The 20,731-nt window shown below is 41.1% G+C and overlaps 1 protein-coding gene across 40 annotated transcripts in view; it reads right to left on the reverse strand.

Annotated features, from left to right (window-relative positions):
* MTHFS (methenyltetrahydrofolate synthetase) overlaps positions 1–20,731 on the reverse strand; it is a 315,580-nt gene that overhangs the window by 102,530 nt on the left and 192,319 nt on the right. For 30 of the 40 annotated variants that reach the window (XR_014810305.1, XR_014810332.1, XR_014810331.1 and 27 more), the window contains one exon: positions 830–918. The exons of the other annotated variants lie outside the window; for them this stretch is intronic. The gene's annotated coding sequence lies outside the window, so the exon portion shown is untranslated. The remainder of the gene's footprint in view (positions 1–829; positions 919–20,731) is intronic. 40 annotated transcript variants of the gene reach the window in all.

The raw sequence follows: 20,731 nt of genomic DNA on the forward strand, positions 1-20,731 counted from the left end.
GCCGTCTTCTTTCCCTTTGCGTGAGTGGCATGGGGAGGAGCTTTGATGTAGACCAGAGCCACGAAAGAGAAGAAGGACCCTGGGTGCCTGGGTTGCTGCCACCTCTCCCTGAAATGACCTCTCTTCCTTCCCCTCGCCCCCTGCTCTCCTTCCTCATCCCATAGCCCGAATCTCAGTGTTCTCCAGGATGGAAATTTCAGTCCTTCCCTCTCCTCTGACATATGTTCTCCTAACCTCCACTACTCCCTGTGGGTTAATGCTGAAGACCAAACACCAGTCCACGTCCCTTCTGAGCAGGCATCTCCATCCCAGGGGAAGGGACAGGGGAAATTAATAGGCACATGCATGAGAAAGTAAAAACATTCTACATAGCGATAAGGGCTTTGAAGAAAATGAAAATGGTAATGAAAGAGAAAGTGACTGAGAGAAGGGACTGGGGAGTTTATGGAATGGGATTGACGGAGGGCATCATCTGCATGATGAGGGGTGGGCTTGGAAAGACAGATGAGAAGAGCTTTTAGGATTAGGAACAACGTGGGAGATCCCTTTGTGGCTCAGCAGTTAGTGAACCCGACTAGAATCCATGAGGATGTAGGTTCATCAATCCCTGGCCTCACTCAGTGGGTTAAGGATCCTGCGTTGCCACGAGCTGTGAGGTAGGTTGCAAACACGGCTCGGATCCCTCATTGGTGTAGGCCAGTAGCTGTAGCTGTGATTTGACCCCTAGCCTAGGAACTTCCATATGTCGTGGGTGTGGCCCTAAAAAGCAACATATATAAATAAATCCTTGGTTTCTTACAAAAGCCACGATATAGATATGTTTTCTTACTTGTCCTGGTCAAAGGAGCGAAGAACATACAATGGAGGAAGGACAGGCTTTTCAGCAAATGGTGCTTGTAAACTGGACAGAAACCAAAACTGCAAAAAAAAAAAAAAAGAAAAGAAATTAAACCAGTGTCTTACACCATACACAAAAAATAACGCAAATGGATTAAAGACTTGAATGTAAGACAATGAAACCATACAATTCCTGAAAGAAAACACAGGTGGCAACCTCATTGACTCTGGTCTTAGCAATGTTTGGGGGGCTCTGACTCCAAAGGCAAGGGAAACACAAGCAAAAATAAACTAAAAATTGGAACTACATCAAATTAAAAATCTTCTGCACAGCTAAGAAAATTATTATCAAATGAAAAGGCAAACTACTGAAAGGGAGAAAATATTTGCCAACTATATATCCAATAAAAGGTTCATATCCAAAATATAGAAAGAACTCATGCAACTCAACAACAACAGCAACAACAACAATGACAAAAAACTCGATTTTTAAGATGGGCAGAGGATCTGAATGGACATTTTTCCAAAGAAGACACGCAGATGGCCAGCAGGCACATGAAAAGATGTTTAGCACCACTAATTGTTAGGGAAATGCAAAGCAAAACCACATTGACATTAAGACATTTTAAAATCATTATCATATTATTTTCTCCCCAAATGATTACTTTTAAAATTCCTCCATGAACCCTGTGTAGTTATTATACAAACTCACTGTCCAATAGGGGAGCCACTAGCCCCATGCGGCTCATCTGAATTGAGATGAGCTTTAAATGTACAATCCACATCAGATTTGAAGACTTAGAGGACCAAAGAATGGAAGATATCTCATTAAGACGTTTCATATTGATTCCCATTAAAATGATCATATTTGAGGCATACTGGGTTAAATAAAATAAAATAGTCAAATGAACTGCACCTGTTAATTTTTGCTTTTTAAATTTGATTAATAGTAAATTTTAAATTACCTAAATGACTCCCTTTATAGTTCTATAGGACATCACGAGATTAATTAAAATTATTTAATAGACTAATGTGCTACTTTCAAACAATTTTTATGATACTCTCATGAAATTAATAGTTCCTCACTGTAAGTTTTATTTTGTTCCAAAAAGCTCCAGAATATAGAAGTATAGGATTCACAATAGCCAAGACATGGAAACAACCTAAATGTCCATCAGACAGATGAATGGATTAAAAAGATGTTGTATATATACACAATGGTATATTTTTCAGCCATAAAAAAAGAAACAAAATAATGCCATCTGCAGCAACATGGATGGAACTAGAGACTCTCATACTAGGTTAAGTAAGTCAGAAGGAGAAAGACAAATACCATATTATATCACTTACATCTGGAATCTAATACAGGGCACAAATGAACCTTTCCACAGAAAAGAAATGCATGTAGTTGCCAAGGAGGAGGGAGAGAGAGTGGGATGGACTGGGAGTCTGGGGTTAATAGATGCAAACTATTGCCTTTGGAGTGGATAGACAATGAGATCCTGCTGTATAGCACAGGGAACTATATCTAGTCACTTGTGATGGAACATGATGGAGGATAAAATGAGAAAAACAATGTGTATAGTATGTGTGACTGAGTCACTTTGCTGCACAGTAGAAAACTGACAGAACAATGTAAACCAACTATAATGAAAAAAATCTTTTTTAACAATAAAAAAGAAGTATATGAATGCAACAATTCTTCATATTCTTATAATGGGTAGAAGATGCATAAGGTTGCAACTTGTATACAGACAAACCCAGGAGATAGTGCTGGTTCAGTTCCAGACCGTGGTAATATAGTGACTATAACAACCAAGTGAGTCACAAAAATTTTTTGGTTTCCCAGTGCATGTAAAAGTTTTGTTTACCATAGACTGTAGTCTATTAATTAGCATTGTCTTTTAAAACAATGTACATACTTTAATTTAAAAACACTTCATTGCTAAAAAAAAAAAAATGCTATGTTTGAGCCTTCTAGTGAGTTTTTAATCTTCTTGGTGGTCAAGGATCTTGCCTCTGTGTTAATAACTGATGACTAATTAGGGTGGGGGCTGCTGAAGGTCGGGTGGCTGTGGCATTTTCTTAAAAGAAGCACTGAAGTTTGCTGCGTTGACTAACTCTTCCTTTCACAAATGATTTTTCTGTAACAGGCAGTGATATTTTGTAGCATTTTACCCATAGTAGAAATTCTTTCAAAATTGGAACCAGGAGTTCCTGTCATGGCAAAGTGGAAACGAATCCAACTAGGAACCATGAGGTTGTGGGTTCGATCCCTGTCTCACTCAGTGGGTTAAGGATCTGGCGCTGCTGTGGGCTGTAGTGTAGGTCATAGACACGGCTCAGATCTGATGTTGCTGTGGCTGTGGTATAGGCTGGCAGCTGTAGCTCTGATTTGACCCCTAGCCTGAGAACCTCCATATGCCACGGGTACAGGCTTAAAAAAAAAAAAAAAAGACAAAATTGGAATCAATCCTCTCAAACACTGCCGCTGTTTTATCAACTAAGTTTATATAACATTGTAAACACTTTGTGGTCATTTCAAACATATTCACAGTATCTTCACTGGGAATAGATTCCATCTCAAGAAACCACTTTCTTTGCTCACCCAAAAGAAAGTTGCAGTAATTCAGTCACATCTTCAAGCTCCACTTCTCATTCTAGTTTGTTCACTGTTTCACCACATCTGCAGTTACTTCCTCTATTGAAGTCTTGAGCTTCTCCAAGAGAGTTGGAATCCATTTCTTCCAAATTCCTATTACTGTTGATATTCTGAATTCCTCCCTTGAATCACAAATATTCCTAATGGCATCTAGAATGGTGAATCTCTTTCAAAATTTTTCAATTTACTTTGCTCGTAATAACTATCTATGACAGTTATAGCCTTATAAAATATATTTTTTAAATAATGAGAGCTGAAACTCAAAATTACCCCCCCTTGTCTTGATAGTCTTTTTAAAAGTTTTAAAAAGTAAAGTACAGTTAATTTACAAGGCCGTGATAATTTCTGATGTGCGACAAAGTGGCCCAGTCATCCATATACACATATCCATTTTCTCTCGGATTCTGTTCCCCCATAGATTATCACAGAATACTGGGCAGAGTTCTCAAAATTACTCCTTGATCCATGGGCTGCAGAATGGATATTGTTATTGTACTTGTAGGCATGAAAATAAAATGGATCTCATTGTACATCTCCGTCAGAGCTCTTGGGTGACCAGATGCTTGTCAATGAAGAGTATTATTTTAAAAGAAATCTTTTTTTTTTTCTTCTGAGCAGTAGGTCTCAACAGTAGACTCAAATATCTTAGAAACAAATGTGCTCTCATCTAGATCTTATTGTTCCATTTCTAGAGCACAAGAAGAGTAGATTTAGCATAATTCTTAAAGGCCCTAGGATTTTTGGAATGGTCAATGAGCACTGGTGTCAGCTTAAAGTCACCAGCTGCATTAGCTCCTAATAAGAGTCAGACTGTCTGTTGAGGCTTTGAAGCCAGGCATTGACTTCGCCTCTCTAGCTACGAAAGTCCTAGATAGCATCTTCTTCCACCAGAAGGCTGTTTCATCTGCACAGAACATCTGTTGTTTAGTGATGCCACCTTCATGAATGAACTTGTTGTAGCTTCTCCATCAGCCCTTGCTGCTTGACCTTGCACTTCAATGTCATGGAGATGGCGTCTTTCCCCAAACTCCATGAACCAACCTCTGCTAGTTTCCAATTTTCTGTCTACAGTTTCCTCATCTCTCTCAGCTTCCAGAGTTAGAGAGTTAGGGTCTTACTCTGGATTAGGCTTTGGCTTAAGGCAATGTTGTGGCTGGTTTGATTTTTCTATCCAGACCACCACGGCTTTCTCCATATTAGCAATGAGTCTGTTTCCCTTTCTTATCAAGCACATGGTCACGAGAGTGGCACTTTAAATTTCCTTCAATAACTTTTCCTTTGCCTTCACAACTTGGCAAACTGTTTGACCCAAGAGGCCTAGCTCTTGGTCTGTCTCTGCTGCTGACATGCCTCCCTCACTCAGCTTAATCATTTTCAGCTTTTGATTTAAAGTGAGAGCGTGTGACTATTTTCACTTGAACACTTAGAGGCCATTGCAAGGTTACTAATTGGCCTAATTTCAATAATGTTGTATCTCAGAGAGGAGGGAGGCTGAGGAGACGGAGAGAGATGGGGGAATGGCAGATCAGGGGAGAAGTCAGAATAGAATTTATCCATTAAGTTTGAAGTCTTATATGGGCATGACTTGTGGTGCCTCCAAACAATTACAAATAGTAAGATCAAAGATTGATGATCACACAACACCATAGAAAATATAACTGTAATGAAAAGTTTTGAAATATTAGAGTAGGAGAGTTCCCTCTGCGGCTCAGTGGAAATAAATCTGACTAGAATGCACAAGGACGCAGATTCCATCCCTGGCCTCGCTCAGTGGGTTAAGGATCCGGTGTTGCTGTGAGCTGTGGCATAGGTCACAGACACAGCTGAGATTCTGAGTTGCTGTTGCTGTGGTGTAGGCTGGCAGCTACAGCTCTGATTCGACCCCCAGCCTGGGAACCTCCCTATGCCTCAGGTACGGCCCTAAAAGGACTGAAAAAAAAATTGCAATAATAACCAAAATGTGACACAGAGACATGAAGTAAGCAAATGCTTTTGGAGAAACAGCGTCAATAGACTTGTTCAACACAGAGCTGCTGCAAACCTTCAATTTGTAAAAAATGCCGTATATGTAAATTGCAATAAAGCAAAGCACAATAAGATGAGGTATGCCTGTAATTTTTAAAAGGCATGTCATTTTGTGTTTCAGCTGCACATCACAGAAACCTACACAACAGTGAATTGACCAAATAACGGTTTATTTTTCTTATGCAATCACTAGTGCAGAGTTGCTGGCCTTGCTCAGGAGGACAGGGAGGAAGCCTCTGTGAGTCTCCTGGACTTTGATTCATAGTCACCAGAAGGTGGCTGCAGCTCCAGCTATCACATCCCATAGAAACAGAGGAGACAAGCAACAAGTCACCTGTGTTTGCTTCTCATTTACAAAGTTTTCCCAGAAGCCCCACCCATGGGCTTCCTTTTACATCCCCTTGGCTATGTCACATGGAGACTAAGAAACATAGGCTCTTAAGCAGACAGACTTTCCCTGCCCCAACAGGAAATACCCATTATCCTGCCAAAGCTGTTTTGCTGGGAAATAGTCATTGGCTGATTGTAGCTAGTATCCCCTCCCTGCTTCTTGTATGTGCCAGGCTGACTAGCTCAAAGAAAAAGAATCAGGATCATTAAGACATCAGTTTTGCAAGCTTCCAACCATTGTTTGTTAATATTGCCCAAACCTATCAGGTAGATTTTCTTTAAATCATATCCTTATTGTTGGATAATTCTTTTTTTTTTTTCTTTTTATGGCTCCACCTGCAGCATATAGAAGTTCCTGGGCTAGAGCTCAAATCAGAGCCGCAGCTGCCGGCCTACACCATAGCCACAGTAACACTGGATCTGAACAACACCTACAATCTACACCACAGCTTGTGGCAATGCTGGATCCTTAACCCACTGAGTGAGGCCAGGGATCGAACTCGCATCCTCATGGAGACTACGTTGGGCCCTTAAACCCTTGAGCCACAATGGGAACTCTGGATAATTCTTTTAAAGTAAAATTACAGCATATTTTTAGAGATACATTATATACATATACACATGTTTTGCAAATTCACTGGAAGTGAAATGCTTAATCTAATTAAGGAGAACCTCAGGTGTCTTTCACTCAAAATTATCTGTCCAGCTCCAAGAGCACGTCTCTGTCAGGCACCCAGGCTTTCAAATGGAAAAAGAAGCCCTGCTCTCAGAGAACTTGTAGGCTAGTGGAGGGGAAGATAGGAAACAGACATGTCAGGTGCACAGATATTTGACATAATATTTAGTATGCGTTTTGCAACAAACTTTAAACAAATTTTAAATGTCATTGAGTTGCTTTCAGAGAATAGGCAGAGCCTACCAGGCACGCAATTACATGTCATCGATAAAAGATATAGAATATATTGCAGTGTGCTTGGTGTGCCGCAGGCACTGCACTGCTGATTGTACAAAACATTGCTTCATTTGCTCCACTGAATAGCCACCTTTGAGGTAGGGATGGTTATTATGCCCCTTTCAACAGATGAGAAGACTAGACTGTTTGGCATCCCCTATTGTTCCTTCACGGCCTTTAACACGGTCATGACTAAATATATAACTGGGCAATCACCTGCTCGTTATCCATTCTTCCCGCTAGAGGGGGTTAGCTCTATGAAGGCAGGAACCACATCTGTCTCTTCCTCCACTGTACTGCCAGGGTCTGGCTCAACACTAGGCACAGAGGGGACACTCAGATTTTTCTGTTCAGTGTCTATATTAATCATTAGATCCAGCGCAGCAAACCTGCCTGACGATAGAATCTCCTTGCAGAGCTGGGTTGAGATTTGGGGGCCGCCACCTGACTGATCTAGGGAAAAAAACTGTGATTTATTAGGGAAGTTGACTTGGGCTAGGACAGTGGGGAATGGTAGCACCTGACTGGGGAATGAAGTTGCTGGCTCTGAATTAGATTGAATGAATTTGATTATCAAGCCCTTGTGTTATGTTGCTTTTATAGTAATCAGAGTAGCCACCCAGTGCTAAACATCTGGTAAATAAATATTTGCTTTAATTAATTGATTTTATCTGGTGGCTAATGGTCAGGCACCAAAAGCTAGTTTTGTTCAATAAAGATCATCTTCACAACACACTCATCCAAAGTTAAAAAAAAAAAATCAAAAAAGAAGCCTTGCTAATGCCCCAGGGCCCCATCACACAGGGCACCAATCTGGAATTCACAGTAGAATCCATGAGCCCCAAAGTCTAAGGAGATTCATCAGAGTCTGCATCAGCCTCACCAGTCGATGTTTGCCAATTCTTCATATAGTTCTTCTTCTTCAGAATAGAAACAAGGCTATTTCTCAGCCAGAGTTATTGAGAAGAATAAGTAATAAGCAAGCACTGGTAGAGCAGTTGGCACCAGCTAAAGGGCTTGCTGACCGTGAACAGATGAGAGATTTCATAAATCCCACTGCCATGATCCCATTCATCTCAGTCTCTCCCTGTCCATTTACTCACCATCATCTATTTTGAATCAGAAAATAAGTTACCCCAGCACAGCAGAGTTTTTAAAGATCTCATAGAAAAGAGGTCTGAAAGAGATCAGGTGTAGGATATGAAAAATGCACAGACTGCCAGCAAACAAAGTATCCAAATTACTCAAGCCCAAGCTATTTTCACTTATCCTTGGCTCCTGCTACCTGCTACCTGTATTCAGTCAAGGCCTTTGAGAGCAAATTGATGATCTGCTTTCCCCTCAAGGCCTTGAATGTGGTTGCAGCCAGCCCCTTGAGCCAAAAAGAGAAAAAAGACAAAAAAGTAAAGACCAAGAAAATCAATAATGAAATGAAAAGACAGGATACATAAGCTCGAGGGTATGGGTGTCCGCAAACCAATACGGTTGTCTTTTCAAACGTTTGTTACTGTCTAGTTGACCTACTGTGGACACTCCCAAGAATGGCTGATACATTAAAGTATGTGGGCAGGTGTCTGGTGTTGAGTGTGCATTCAATAAATCATTGTTTACATTTAGAATTTGCTTCAAATGAAGCAGCAGTTAAAACTAACTCTTTACCTTGGCACTGCTACATTTCAAAATAATCATGACATTGTACTAAACCTTAGCATTTCTATTAGTTAACAAAAAAAGAAGCTTCTGCCTCACCAACCCCCTGTGTCACATACTGGTCATAAAGCGTGTTAATTCGCAAGTAGGTACTGGGATCCAACAAAGCAAAGGAAGATAACTTTGAATGCCATGTGAAGGAGTCCCAACTTGATTGCATACCTCGGAGGAATCAGCAAGATGTTTTAAACAAGAAAGAAAAATGATTCCTAAACATCATACTCATGATGACGTGGAGGAGGAGCTGGAGCAAAGGGCTGTTTCTGCCAGACCTCTGACTGCGTGCCTGCCTGTGACTCCTGCAGGGACCTGTCTGTCTCGCAGTGCGGGAGGCCACGTTGCATTGGGCGCGGCCTCTGCCTGTTCCAAATTGTTGGGATTTGTCTAAATCAAAACTATTCAGCTTAAAAATTAATTTAGTGAGAACAGGCATCTTTTAATAATGATTTCACCTCTGGGAATGTAACACGTCTATGTGTGTCTTTAAATCTTATTTTATGGTCTCTCGTGATATTTTGTCGTTTTCTTTATACTGGTCCTACACTTTCTGTGTTAAGTATATTCACAGTTTGTGTACTGTTTTGTTGTATTGTGTTTTGTTTTTTACTATGAAGACTGGAACTGGTGTTGCAGTCTGTTTTTTTAACTAGTTAGTGAAGGTTGAAGGGAAAACATTTTTGTACATTTAATTTAAAGCAATCTCACTGCAGTTTGATAGCTTTCTAGGAGCTGATATTGGATTTCCTAGGTAGAAGAACAAAATATCTGTAAATAGTAATACTTTTTATCTCTTACGTTCCAATATGTATACTTCTTATTTATTCTAACTTGTTTTGGCTAGAATGCCTAGAAATTTTAAATAGGTAATAACAGCAGGCCTCCTTACTCCTGGTTATTATAGAATTAATCTTTCATCATTATTTATAAAGTTGGTTCTGTGTCTGAAACAGATTTATTCTTATGTTAATAAAGCACCCTTTTGCTTTTTTAAATTTATTAAAATCTTTTGTTAGGAATGAATCTTGAACTTTATTAAAGGCCATCTTGTCACCTGTCTAAACCATCACGTTCTAAACTACATATTCCATGAAATACTCTTTTGGTGGAATTAACAGATGTGGGCTTTGAACAAGGATTAGAACATCAAATAAGTTTGGGAAATGCTGACCACGACCGTTTCTAGAAGTCACAATACATGTGATCATATTAAAGTTTCTGAGTAATGCTCCAGTGAAGAAATATGTTTAACTTTAACCCACAATTTCTCAAAGTTACTTAAGCATGGATTAGTAAACTCTCTCAGGCCTGGAATTTCTCATAATACCTTATGGATACCTTCCCACACAATGACAACTGGGCACACTGTGGGATTCTTTTCCTCCGGATTCACTCATTGCACGGCCTGCGCTATTGATGGGAATGGTCTGAAGCAAGCCTTGCTGCTCCTTTGCAAACCTATTTTTTCCTTTCTGGATACATTTGAGATTCTTTTGCCATGATTGAAATTCAGGATTTCACCAGGATGCGTCTACACAGTGGTCTCTTTTTATTAACATGGTCTAGAACGTAAAGGGTCCTTTCGATACGTAGATTTAGGTGACTTTTCTTTGATGATGTCCTCGGATATTCTGCTGCATTTCCCCTCTTCTTTTCAGAACTACCAGATATCTCTGGATTGATTATCTGTTGTCAGTGTCCATCTTCTCTCTGGTTACTTTTAAGCAGTCTTTTTCTGCCTTTAGGAAATAGGTCTCGAGCTTTTCCTTTACATCATGAATTGAGTTTTCTATATTCTGCTCATTAACCCATCTAATTTCCTTTTTCTAACCAGGCTTTTATTTTACATTCTTTTATTAAATTTGCCAGCTCTTTTTGCACCCTTGCCCGTCATCCTATCATCTCCACTCCCCAGCTTGGTGTTTGGACTCATGTAGCAATTAAACAGCATCTAGCACTTTGGCTTCAATATCAAGGAGACCATACAGACTGGGAGGCACTACGGCAAGTTGGAAATCACAGCCCCACCTAAAGGGGTAACTAGCTCCAGCCAGAAGCTGCCATAGGGACCTGCTATGGCCAGATCTGCTTTTCTCCCAAGAAAATTCCCAAACGTGGGTTTTAAATGTAAAATCTATTGATTTTTAGAAAGATGACATGATTCCACATTTTAAAACATTGCTTGGACCATTTCTGTGAGCCAGATGCAGCCCTCAGCCCCCAGTTTACAAACTCTGATGTTCAGGGTTAGAAGGCTCTAAAGAATTCTAAGCCAGGGGCATCAGGTTTTAGAATAATATGAATTTAACATTAGACATATTAAGAAACAAACCAGTGAAATCTTCTAGTCAACATTTGGAAATATGTGCCTAGAAAGTGCCTTTGCATTGTTCTAAAAAACCAAAACCCTCTCTGAGGACATCCAGAGCCAATATCCCTGACAGCTCTGATGACTCCTACACCATGGCTCCTTTCCTCGACAGCAGCATTTTGTATGTTCCGGGCTTTGTGCTAAGTGACTTACAAGCAGTGTCTCATTGAAACTCACACACCCCAAACCTAGGACTTAAGTACCATTATGTTAAGGGAGAATAAAATAGACAATAAAAGATACTAGTGTGTTCAAGGTCACTTCATATTTTAGAAATATGAAGAGAGGTAGGGTTATATTAACTATTTAGAAATGTGAATGAGGCTATAGGGTTTTACTAAAACACAGATTAGAAGGTAAACACATGAACACACTCTTAACAGTAGCTGGCCCCTTCTAGGGCTATGGAATGTCAATATCAGGCATGATTTCCACAATGGCACATGGTGATAGTCACCACCAAGGAAAGACAGGGCAGACCCCAAGTGGGACTGTTTAGAACATGAATCCCCCACTCTGTTCTGGAAACAGAAAGCTGGTTGTGGATCCCATTAACCTTGGATCAGCAGCACTGTGGGACTTCTCAGAAAGGACCGTAGGGAGGACCTAGAGGTCGTAATAAGAGAGAACCAAGGACAGAGCAAGTTGCATTCATGAGTACAAATGTCAGTCTAATGGGACTTGCCTAGAAATTTGGGGGCACAGCAGATTGATAGTGGGTAATAAACAGGTGGGCGCATAGCCACACACACACACACACACACACACACACACGCATCCCATTCACTAGGCAGCCTCATAACCAGAAGCAGCCTTGGGGCAGAGAATAGCTGAGCTTGGCTTCTCTCCTGCCCCGTGTGAAGGTTCTGGTCCAGGAGCAGTCTGCACATCTTGTTGCTGATTGTTCTCCTGACCCTTACAAGCATCCAAGAATTTGGAGCCTATGATCCAGAAGAGGGAGTCAATAATTATCAAGAATTTTACACAGAGGCTCAGAGAAGTTGCACAAGTTACCCAAAGTCACACAGCCCATTAGTGGAAGGCTCAGATTTCAATCCAGGACTGCATGACTTTTGATCCTCCAAATCCCCTAGTTTCCTGAGACAGAAGCATCTAGACCTGCTCCATCACCTGACAAGCGGGTCCATTTGGCATTTTGCAGGTACAAGCAGGGGTGGCCATGCCAGAAGCCCCCAGAGTCTGTGCCCTGGTTCCCGCAGTGAAACGAAGCTAGATGTGTTGGAGATGGGAAGCAAAAATCCTATAAGGAAGAACACAGGGAGGGGCACACTCACAGAGCAGTCAAGTTGTCTCCCAGGAGACTTGAAGCTGTAAAGAAAATAGATCCAAGTGCCTTCTAGGAGAGGAAAATGTTTAAAGGACACAAGGCAGCCTTTTCTTCCCTTCCCTTTTGTCAAACATCATTTGCTAAATTCTGATTTTTAGCAAAAAGAAATGTTTTATACCCACAGTCTCTTTTCATATTAAATATATCCCTGGTTCATATCTTTCTAGCCCAGGATGAATTTGACATGGTATTGAAATTGTCAAGGGAAATCAGTCGAGGAGACAATGTCAGAAAGAGATTGAGCTGAGAGCCTGAAGAAGTTATTTTCAAACAACGCAGCAGCAATAAAGAGGAGATGGGCAGCTGTGCTGGGGGAGGGGAGAGAGGGGAGCAGCTTAGCCCTCCCCAGCAACAGGGTGCAAATGGAGGTGTCAGACTCTCCACACCGCAGGATGTGAGCTTCAGACCATCAGACATCGCCCTTTTTCCAGACATCAAATGAGATCATTTATGTAACAGCGCTTTGAAGGTTTAAAACATTCAGCAGCCAACAGTGTCTTAATTATTATTACTCTCGTCTGAATCAGGGGTGCTGGGGGTCTGTCTTCGGGAGGACATTTCAGACCAGAGGTGAATGAGAAATATTTTTAATACGAATTAATACATAAATGTCTCCATATTTGTCATCCCCAACATATGAGTCAGACTATAAAACAGAGCGAGACAAGACAACGCACTACAGTAATAATAGCCACCCACTGGGGCAAAGCGTTCTCACCCCCATCATCTCACAGCTCCCCACCACCAACCCACAGCAGTCCAGTGGGGAGTTGAGTCCTCTCCTCAAGGTCATGGACAGAACTCTTGTCCTTTCTGCTTTTGCCTCCCTGACGTGAGAACTCTGCTCTCTCAGGTTCTCCGAGGTGATCCACCTTGGGGAAGGAAAAGACAAAATGACTGGAGGCTGCTTGAGTGCACCTGCTCTGGGGACCTCTTGTCGGAGAAGAGAACGTGTGCAGATAACCTCTTCTTCCTCTCGCACGCACCGTCATCCATGCATCTGGGGCGCACAAGGGCCAGTCCTGCCCTTTTATTTTCACGTGTCCCCATGCCCACAGGACTGTGTGCAGCTTGTGGGAGTGGATTCACGCCGTAAGTGCACAGGTTAGCACCACACTGGGTCTTAGGATGTGTCCGATAAGAGACACCAAATGAATGAATGAATGCGTGAAAGACCTTTTGGCATTGCCAAGTTGTTCCACTGGCCGGTGGACTCCAGTATCTGGGTCCTAGATCCTGGATCTCCTCCACTCCCCTCCAGAGGTCACTGTTTTTGCCTTTCCTGCTTTCTTCCTTCCTGGCAGAAGGTGATTTACTCCGGTATCTACCTCTCTCACAGTGCTTTGTGCTTTGGGGTCAATGTTATGCTCAGTTCCAGAGATGGCTCCCGATGAGTCCAAGTTCAATACTTCCCTTTGCGTGGATATAATTTAGAGTGCTCATTGAAACGCATATGCCTGGGCCCCATTTCTAGTGAACCAGACTCACTGGGCCCTGGGAATCTGAATTTTATAAGCTCTGCAGGTGATTCTTTTTTTTTTTTTGATTTTTTCTATTATAGTTGATTTATAATGTTCTGCCAATTTCTGCTATATGGCAAAGTGACCCAGTCATATATATATATATATGTATATATATTTCACACACATCATTTCTCTTATATTTGGGCAACTTTGACATTCCTCATCTATGCTAAATAACATGTCAGCCCCTTGGCAATTTTATTGGCTCAGGACAACAAGACCTAATCACACTCAAATGCAGTATGACCACTCCGTGGTCAGGGAAAGGTCTCTCAAACTCTGCAGCTGGATGTGAACAAGGAAGAATATACACTGTCCTGAAGGCTGCTGCCACTATCCTGTACCCATGAGGGGAAGCAGCCTGAAGATCCAGCCACCGTCCCCCTGGGGTTGGTAGAGACAAGAGATAGCGTGTCCTTGACAGCAACACAGGGACACTGAGTCAACCAGCCCTGGAGCCTGTCCTGAGCTGAACTTCTCTCATTATGTGAGATAATAAAGGTTTTTATTGCATAAGCCACCATAGGTCAAGTTCTCTGCTCCTTGCTGAAAGCATCCTGATTAATTCAGCTCTTGGCAGGCAGTGGCTGGAGCATATCTAAGATGCCCACCTAAGCAGCCAAAATCCACACAGTAATAAAAATGGTTAACACGGACCGAGTGTACTATGCCAGGCACTGCGCCAAGTGGTTTCCATCGATTACTTGGATCATTCTTCACAGCCATCATATTAGGCTGCTACTGACGGAGTGTCCTCATTTACAAGCGAGGAAACTGAGGAAGAGAACATTTGAATACCTCATCCCGAAGAAATGGCAGAGCCACAATGTAAATCCAAGGAGCTGACCCCAGAGTTTACCATATCAAAGCCAAACTGAGATGCTGCATGCTGACACCTGTTGCTGTTCAAACAACCCCTCCTCCTCGGAGTTCCCGTCGTGGCGCAGTGGTTAACGAATCCGACTAGGAACCATGAGGTTGTGGGTTCGGTCCCTGCCCTTGCTCAGTGGGTTAACGATCCGGCATTGCCGTGAGCTGTGGTGTAGGTTGCAGACGCAGCTCGGATCCCGCGTTGCCGTGGCTCTGGCGTAGGCCGGTGGCTACAGCTCTGATTCGACCCCTAGCCTGGGAACCTCCATATGCCGCGGGAGCGGCCCAAGAAATAGCAACAACAACAACAACAACAAAAAAAAAAGACAAAAGACAAAAAACAAAACAAAACAAAAAAAACCAACCCTCTCCTGGAAGAAGGGCAGAGCCTAATTCTGTCCGTAGCATTTTATCATCTAGGACAATGCGCTCAACTCCACCAGCCTAGGTTCTAACCCCTGATGAAAACATCAAGCAAGAGAGAAAGTGCCAGCTTGCACTGGAAAAACACCGTGGGGGCTGGGGGCCTTGGTGGGGCTTCCAGTCAGCCTCAGAGACCTTGAATGCATCCAGTCTTCAGATACCAGACGTAGGAACGGCCAACGAAGGAGTGACTGGTGATCTTTTTCAGATTCTCCAGCTGTGTGAATTGTAGAAAGTAGTAACTCCAGTAGCAAATTGGGACCTATCTGCAGATTTTAAATTCATCTGCGTGGTCGGGCAAGAGCAGGGGATTCAAATGACAACTACACATGCTCCAGCCACTGTAAAGGGCTCACTTCTGTTTCCCTTATTTCTTGAAGTATGAGTAACTTTGCATCGGTTTTAAAGGGGACTGTGTTTTAAAAATTGAACAGAAGAGAAATATCAGAAATACCACTCTCCAAATATATACGATACAGCCAAATAAATTCCAGTCTCCAGTGCCATGATATAAAGCCAATTCAATCAGCTAATGAAAGGAAAAATTAAAAGTCAGCCAGTTTTTGTTTCCTGTTTTAATCCATGTAGATAACTAGTCTGTAGCCTTTACTTTTCGCTGGCTATTCTAGCAGCCAAAAGCATGGTAGCATATCTATTTATTTTTTAAAAAACAAATATATATAGCTGTTTTTTAATCCTGTGTGTGTGTGTGTGCATGCACACACACACAACAGCCACATCTTCTCCTAATATGTTCATAAATATTTTACAGTTCTCAAATTATGTGATAATTTACTAGATCATAGAACATTTATGCTGCTGACAAACACTGAATGAGATTCTATTTTTGCCTGGACACTATTAGGCATTGAGACTTTGCTACCCAGAGTGGGGTCCCCAGACCAGCAGCTTCCGTATCACCTGGGAGTTTGTTAGAAATGCAGCATCTCAGCCCCACTCCAGACCTGCCAACTCAGACTCTGGTGATTCCATTGCACCACTCTAGAGTATAAGATGGCAAGTAAAGACACAGACCTTGTCCTCAAGGAGCTCAGAAACCAGTGGAAGAGAAGAACACAAACCTGGGTAATCACAATACACTGTGCTAATTGCCATGAGAGTTCTGGGAGCCTCGAGGGGGTGTGCTGGCAAGGCTCCTGGCCAGAAGTGACCTCAGGCTGGCCACAGGGAGTAGGAGACGCCCTCCTGAGAAGGTGTGGAAGGTGGTTCACACAGAATAGGAGCCCCTGTTGAGAGAGTGATGCTATCCGGAATGTGCCCTCACAAGATATCAGGTGGGAGTTGGAAGGAGCAAGGAGCTAACACAGGGAGGGCCCGCCCGCTCTGGGCCAGGGCCTGTGTCAGGTGCCTTTCTCGCTTGGGTCCTCACTGCAGCCCCCGGAGTTGGTGTTAATCCTCCTCATGGCAAATAACAAAGCAGACATGGAGGAGCTGTCTGCTGGGCCGCATATCAGACTCCAAACTCCTCTTTCTCCACTCCTGGCTATTTCTCATACAAGGTACTAACTATATCCCCAATGACTTCTCTTTTTTTTCCTGTGCCATCCTTTCCATCTCCATCCCTCCTCTTCCCTCTCTCCCTTCCATCGCCCCAGACTCTGGGTCTCAGGCTTTCAATAACAGCACTCATCACTATGGTGCCCATGGCACCTGCTGACATCTCATTAGTGTGTGCTTCAAAATGCATTGAAATCTGCAGTTCTACTGCTGATTATTTCCTGCCTTTTACAAGCATTGATCTCGACCCACGCTTCAGTTCGCTTCTGTCTTGCATCCCTGTTTCTGAGCAATCGATGTGGGGCTTTCACCTCTAATATCCCATATCTTACATTCCTAGCGGTTGCTAGTTTTCAGTTTCCCCCTCAAGGACACATGGGACCTGAAACTAGTGATGTCAGGGCAGGACCAGGGTAGAGGTGGATCAGGCAGGGTGCTGGAATGATGTGGATTGGGGGAGAAAAGCTAGTAAGAGCTTGAATTGTGATGAGGGAGGGAGCCAGGGTTGCCCATAGAAAGACAGTCCCCAATGTCCAGTACCAAGAAAAAGTTCCAACAAAATAAGGCAAACAAGTAGCTTGAGGCAGGTCATTCCAGAGTTGTCCTTTTATGCAATGCCTCAGACAGTTATGCAGGTGGAACTTGAAGGAACCTGCAGATCTGATGACCCTTGGCTTTAAAAGCTCTTTCTCCAGGTATGGAAAGCTAGCTGGCCTACTGATAGGGCAAAAGTGCCCTCAGTTTGAAACATTTTTTTCTGTTCAATCCCTCCTTGAGTGGTTTAATCAAAATAAATAAATAAATAAATAAATAAAATTTTAAAAAATGGAATGCTGCTCTTCTAAGGATTCTGGTAAATATTTTCAGAGCCTTCTTTGCGTGCATCTATTTTTGGGTTTTGTGGGATAAGAGGAAACACATTCAGACTTCATGGCAGATGACCAATTTTCAGCCACAAACTAAGGAAGAATGGCCTTCCTCCTACACATGCACACCCCTGCACCAATGACTAAACAGCTACTGTGAAGTCAGAGTGAGAAATACTTTAGAACAGGGTCACAAACTTTTTGTAAGGGTGGATAGGAAATTGTTGAGACCATGTACGGTCTCTATCACAACTACTCAATTCCACTGATGCAGGAAGAAAGCAGTCATAGACAAAATGCAAATGAATGGGTACCGCTGGGTTACAATATCTGAATTTCACATGATTTTCACATATCATGAAACATTAGTCTTCCTTTGCATTTTTCTTTTTAACCACCTCAAAAGGCAAAATACATTCCTAGCTCAGAGGCCAACAAAAGCCGACAGCAGGCTGGATTTGGCCTTTGGGCCGCAGTTTGGCAATCCCTGGTTTAGAAGGTCCCTATGCAAATGTGATCCTGGAGGTAAAACTAATCTACTTCCCAGAATATTAGACACTCTCCTATCAGTGGTTCTTTTGAAAAAAAATTATTAAAGTATAGTTGATTCAAAATGTTGTGCCGATTTCTGCTGTACAGTGGTTCTTAATCCTATATGCAAATCAGAATCATCTATGGATTTTTTTATTTTAAAAAATACAAGGGCCAATGCTTTCCAAACCTACTAAATTAGAGTCTCTAATTAGAGGGTTGTTTTATGTAATTACTACATCATCATTTATCGATAAACCATAAATTATTGAATCCCTTATTTATGGACATTTAGGTTGTTTCCAGCTTGTAAACAGTGATTGTAAACATTGTAACAAATGTCACTGTACACATATTATTCAATTGTGTTCTTAGGATAAATTCCTAAATTGTTAATTTCTGGGTCAAAGAATAAAAATTTCCAGGTTTAAACTTTGTTTCAGACAGTGCTGTGAGTTTGCATTTTAAGACACAAAACAAAACCCTCTGCTCAAACCAAAGCAATGATCAATCTTAAACAGAGTTGTAGTCAAAAAAAGTAATAAATATCTTGATAGACCAGAAATGGAAGATTGATACAGAGCCTTAGGCAAGGCTAGAGCTATGGACCTTCTGGGCTTTAGGACTGTTAATAGACAGAAGTAGCCCATATTCAATTTCATCAAGGGAATGTATAACTTTGAAGTCAGCAGAAGAAAATATTCAATAGAATAAATATATAAATAAATAGGGGGCTGAGAAAGCTTTACTCTTATATTAATTACAATAAATGCAAAGGGAGTAAACTAACCCAAAGAAGCAGCTCTCACACTGAATTTGAGAAAGAAAAAGAGGAAGAAAAGCAGTAAAACTTAACAACATTCAACAACATACTGTCTACAAGAGATACGTTTTTAACAAAATGATACAAAAAGGAGTGGGGAAGAGATATCAGGCAAAGATAAACTCAGCTGAGAAAGCAAGTCTAATATCAGACCTAAAAGAATTTAGGGGTAAACATGATTTAAAAAAACAAAGCTTTATATTATACGCTGATAAAAGGAAAAACAGATGAAGATACATATATGTATATATATATATATATATATATATATATATATATAAAACAGATATCTTTTATATATCGAAATATAAATATATATACATCTCAATATAAGCATATATATCTAACAAGACATCTAAAAAATATGTACAGGAATGCAACAACTAATAGAAATAAGAGGAGAAATAAAGATAAATCAACAATTCTAATAGGAGATTATAATATTTCTTTCTCAGAAGCTGACCGATTAAGAGATTGAAAAAACAAAGATAACAGAATATTTGAGTAATGTGATGAATATATTTAATTTTTAAAAATATGTAGAGAAGTATAGGTGCAACAGAAATGTTTTAAACCCACAGAGAATTTGGTAGGTGGTATATATACTAGGCTGCACAGGAAACTCCAATAAATTCCAAAGAATTGAGCATGTTCTCCAACCATAATGTAATAAAATTAAGAATAAAGAAAAGAAGCTGTATTTTATTTTTAAAAGCCTATATATCTGCAAGTTTAGACGTATACTATTAGTTTCTGTTTTTTGGGGGGCCACACCTATGGCATATGATGATCACGAGCTAGGGTTTGAATCAGAGCTGTAGCTGCTGGCCTACACCACAGCCGCAGCAATGCTGTGGGTTAAGCTTGTGGCAATGCTGGATCCTTAACCCACTGAGTGAGGCCAGAAAGTGAACCCGCATCCATAATGTCCTGGATATTATGTAGGGTTCTTAACCCACTGAGCCACGATGGGAACTCCTAGAAGTACATTATTAAACAAAACAAAATCACAAGGGAAATTATGACATACTGTTGAATGACAAAATATTACAAAATCTCAAAATCTGTGAGATATGGCTAAAGCAAAAGGACATTTTTAGTTTTAAGTACTTTTATAAGAAAACAAGAAAAGTTGAAATAGTGGACAAATCATTCAACTCCAGAAGCCAAAAAAAAAGAACCAAAAAAAAAAAAAAAGCAGAAAGGAAATAATAAAGATAAATGCAGACAGAGAACTAGAAAATAATAGAGACAATTAACTAATTATCCAATAAAGCTATTGGGTTGTGAGACTTATTGTCAGAGACAGAGAAAACAAGAAAGAAGGACATGGACAAGCAAGAATAGAAAGGAGGAAATAATTACACTCAAACAGCAGAGATTTAAAATGTAATGAAAGATAAATTTGAAAACAAAGATGACATGAACATGTTTCTGGAAAAATTTCAAAATGCCAAAGCTAACACAGAAGAAATAGAAAGATGAAGTAGACCAATGAACAGTTAAAGGGTTTAAAATAATTGAAGATCTCTCCTGCTAGCAGATGTGGCTTAATTGTAGAGTTCCCCTAATGGCTCTACAAAAACAAAAGAAAAGCCCATGAATAATATCTTAAAGAAAACTAGCTGACAACATATGCCCAAGTATGTCAGAATATGGGCAGGTCAGGGCAAGCCAACAGCATCGAGTCTCACAGCTGTGTGGGAGCAACGCAAGGGCACAGAAATGGACTAAGAAATAACACATTTCAAAATTACCTACCAATACTCACTCCCAAAAGGAAGGAAAACTCCGAACTGAGGACTCAACTAGCGAATATGAGAAGAGTCAAAACAGGAGTAGCCTCCCAGGTTCTAATGTGTGGGTGAGTTGTCCAAAAATTATA

The sequence above is a fragment of the Sus scrofa genome, chromosome 7, assembly GCF_054392235.1.
Source record: "Sus scrofa isolate SSC_HxYL_T2T_F1_AM1 chromosome 7, Sscrofa_HxYL_maternal_Yorkshire_Landrace_v2.0, whole genome shotgun sequence".
Classification (NCBI taxonomy): domain Eukaryota; kingdom Metazoa; phylum Chordata; class Mammalia; order Artiodactyla; family Suidae; genus Sus; species Sus scrofa.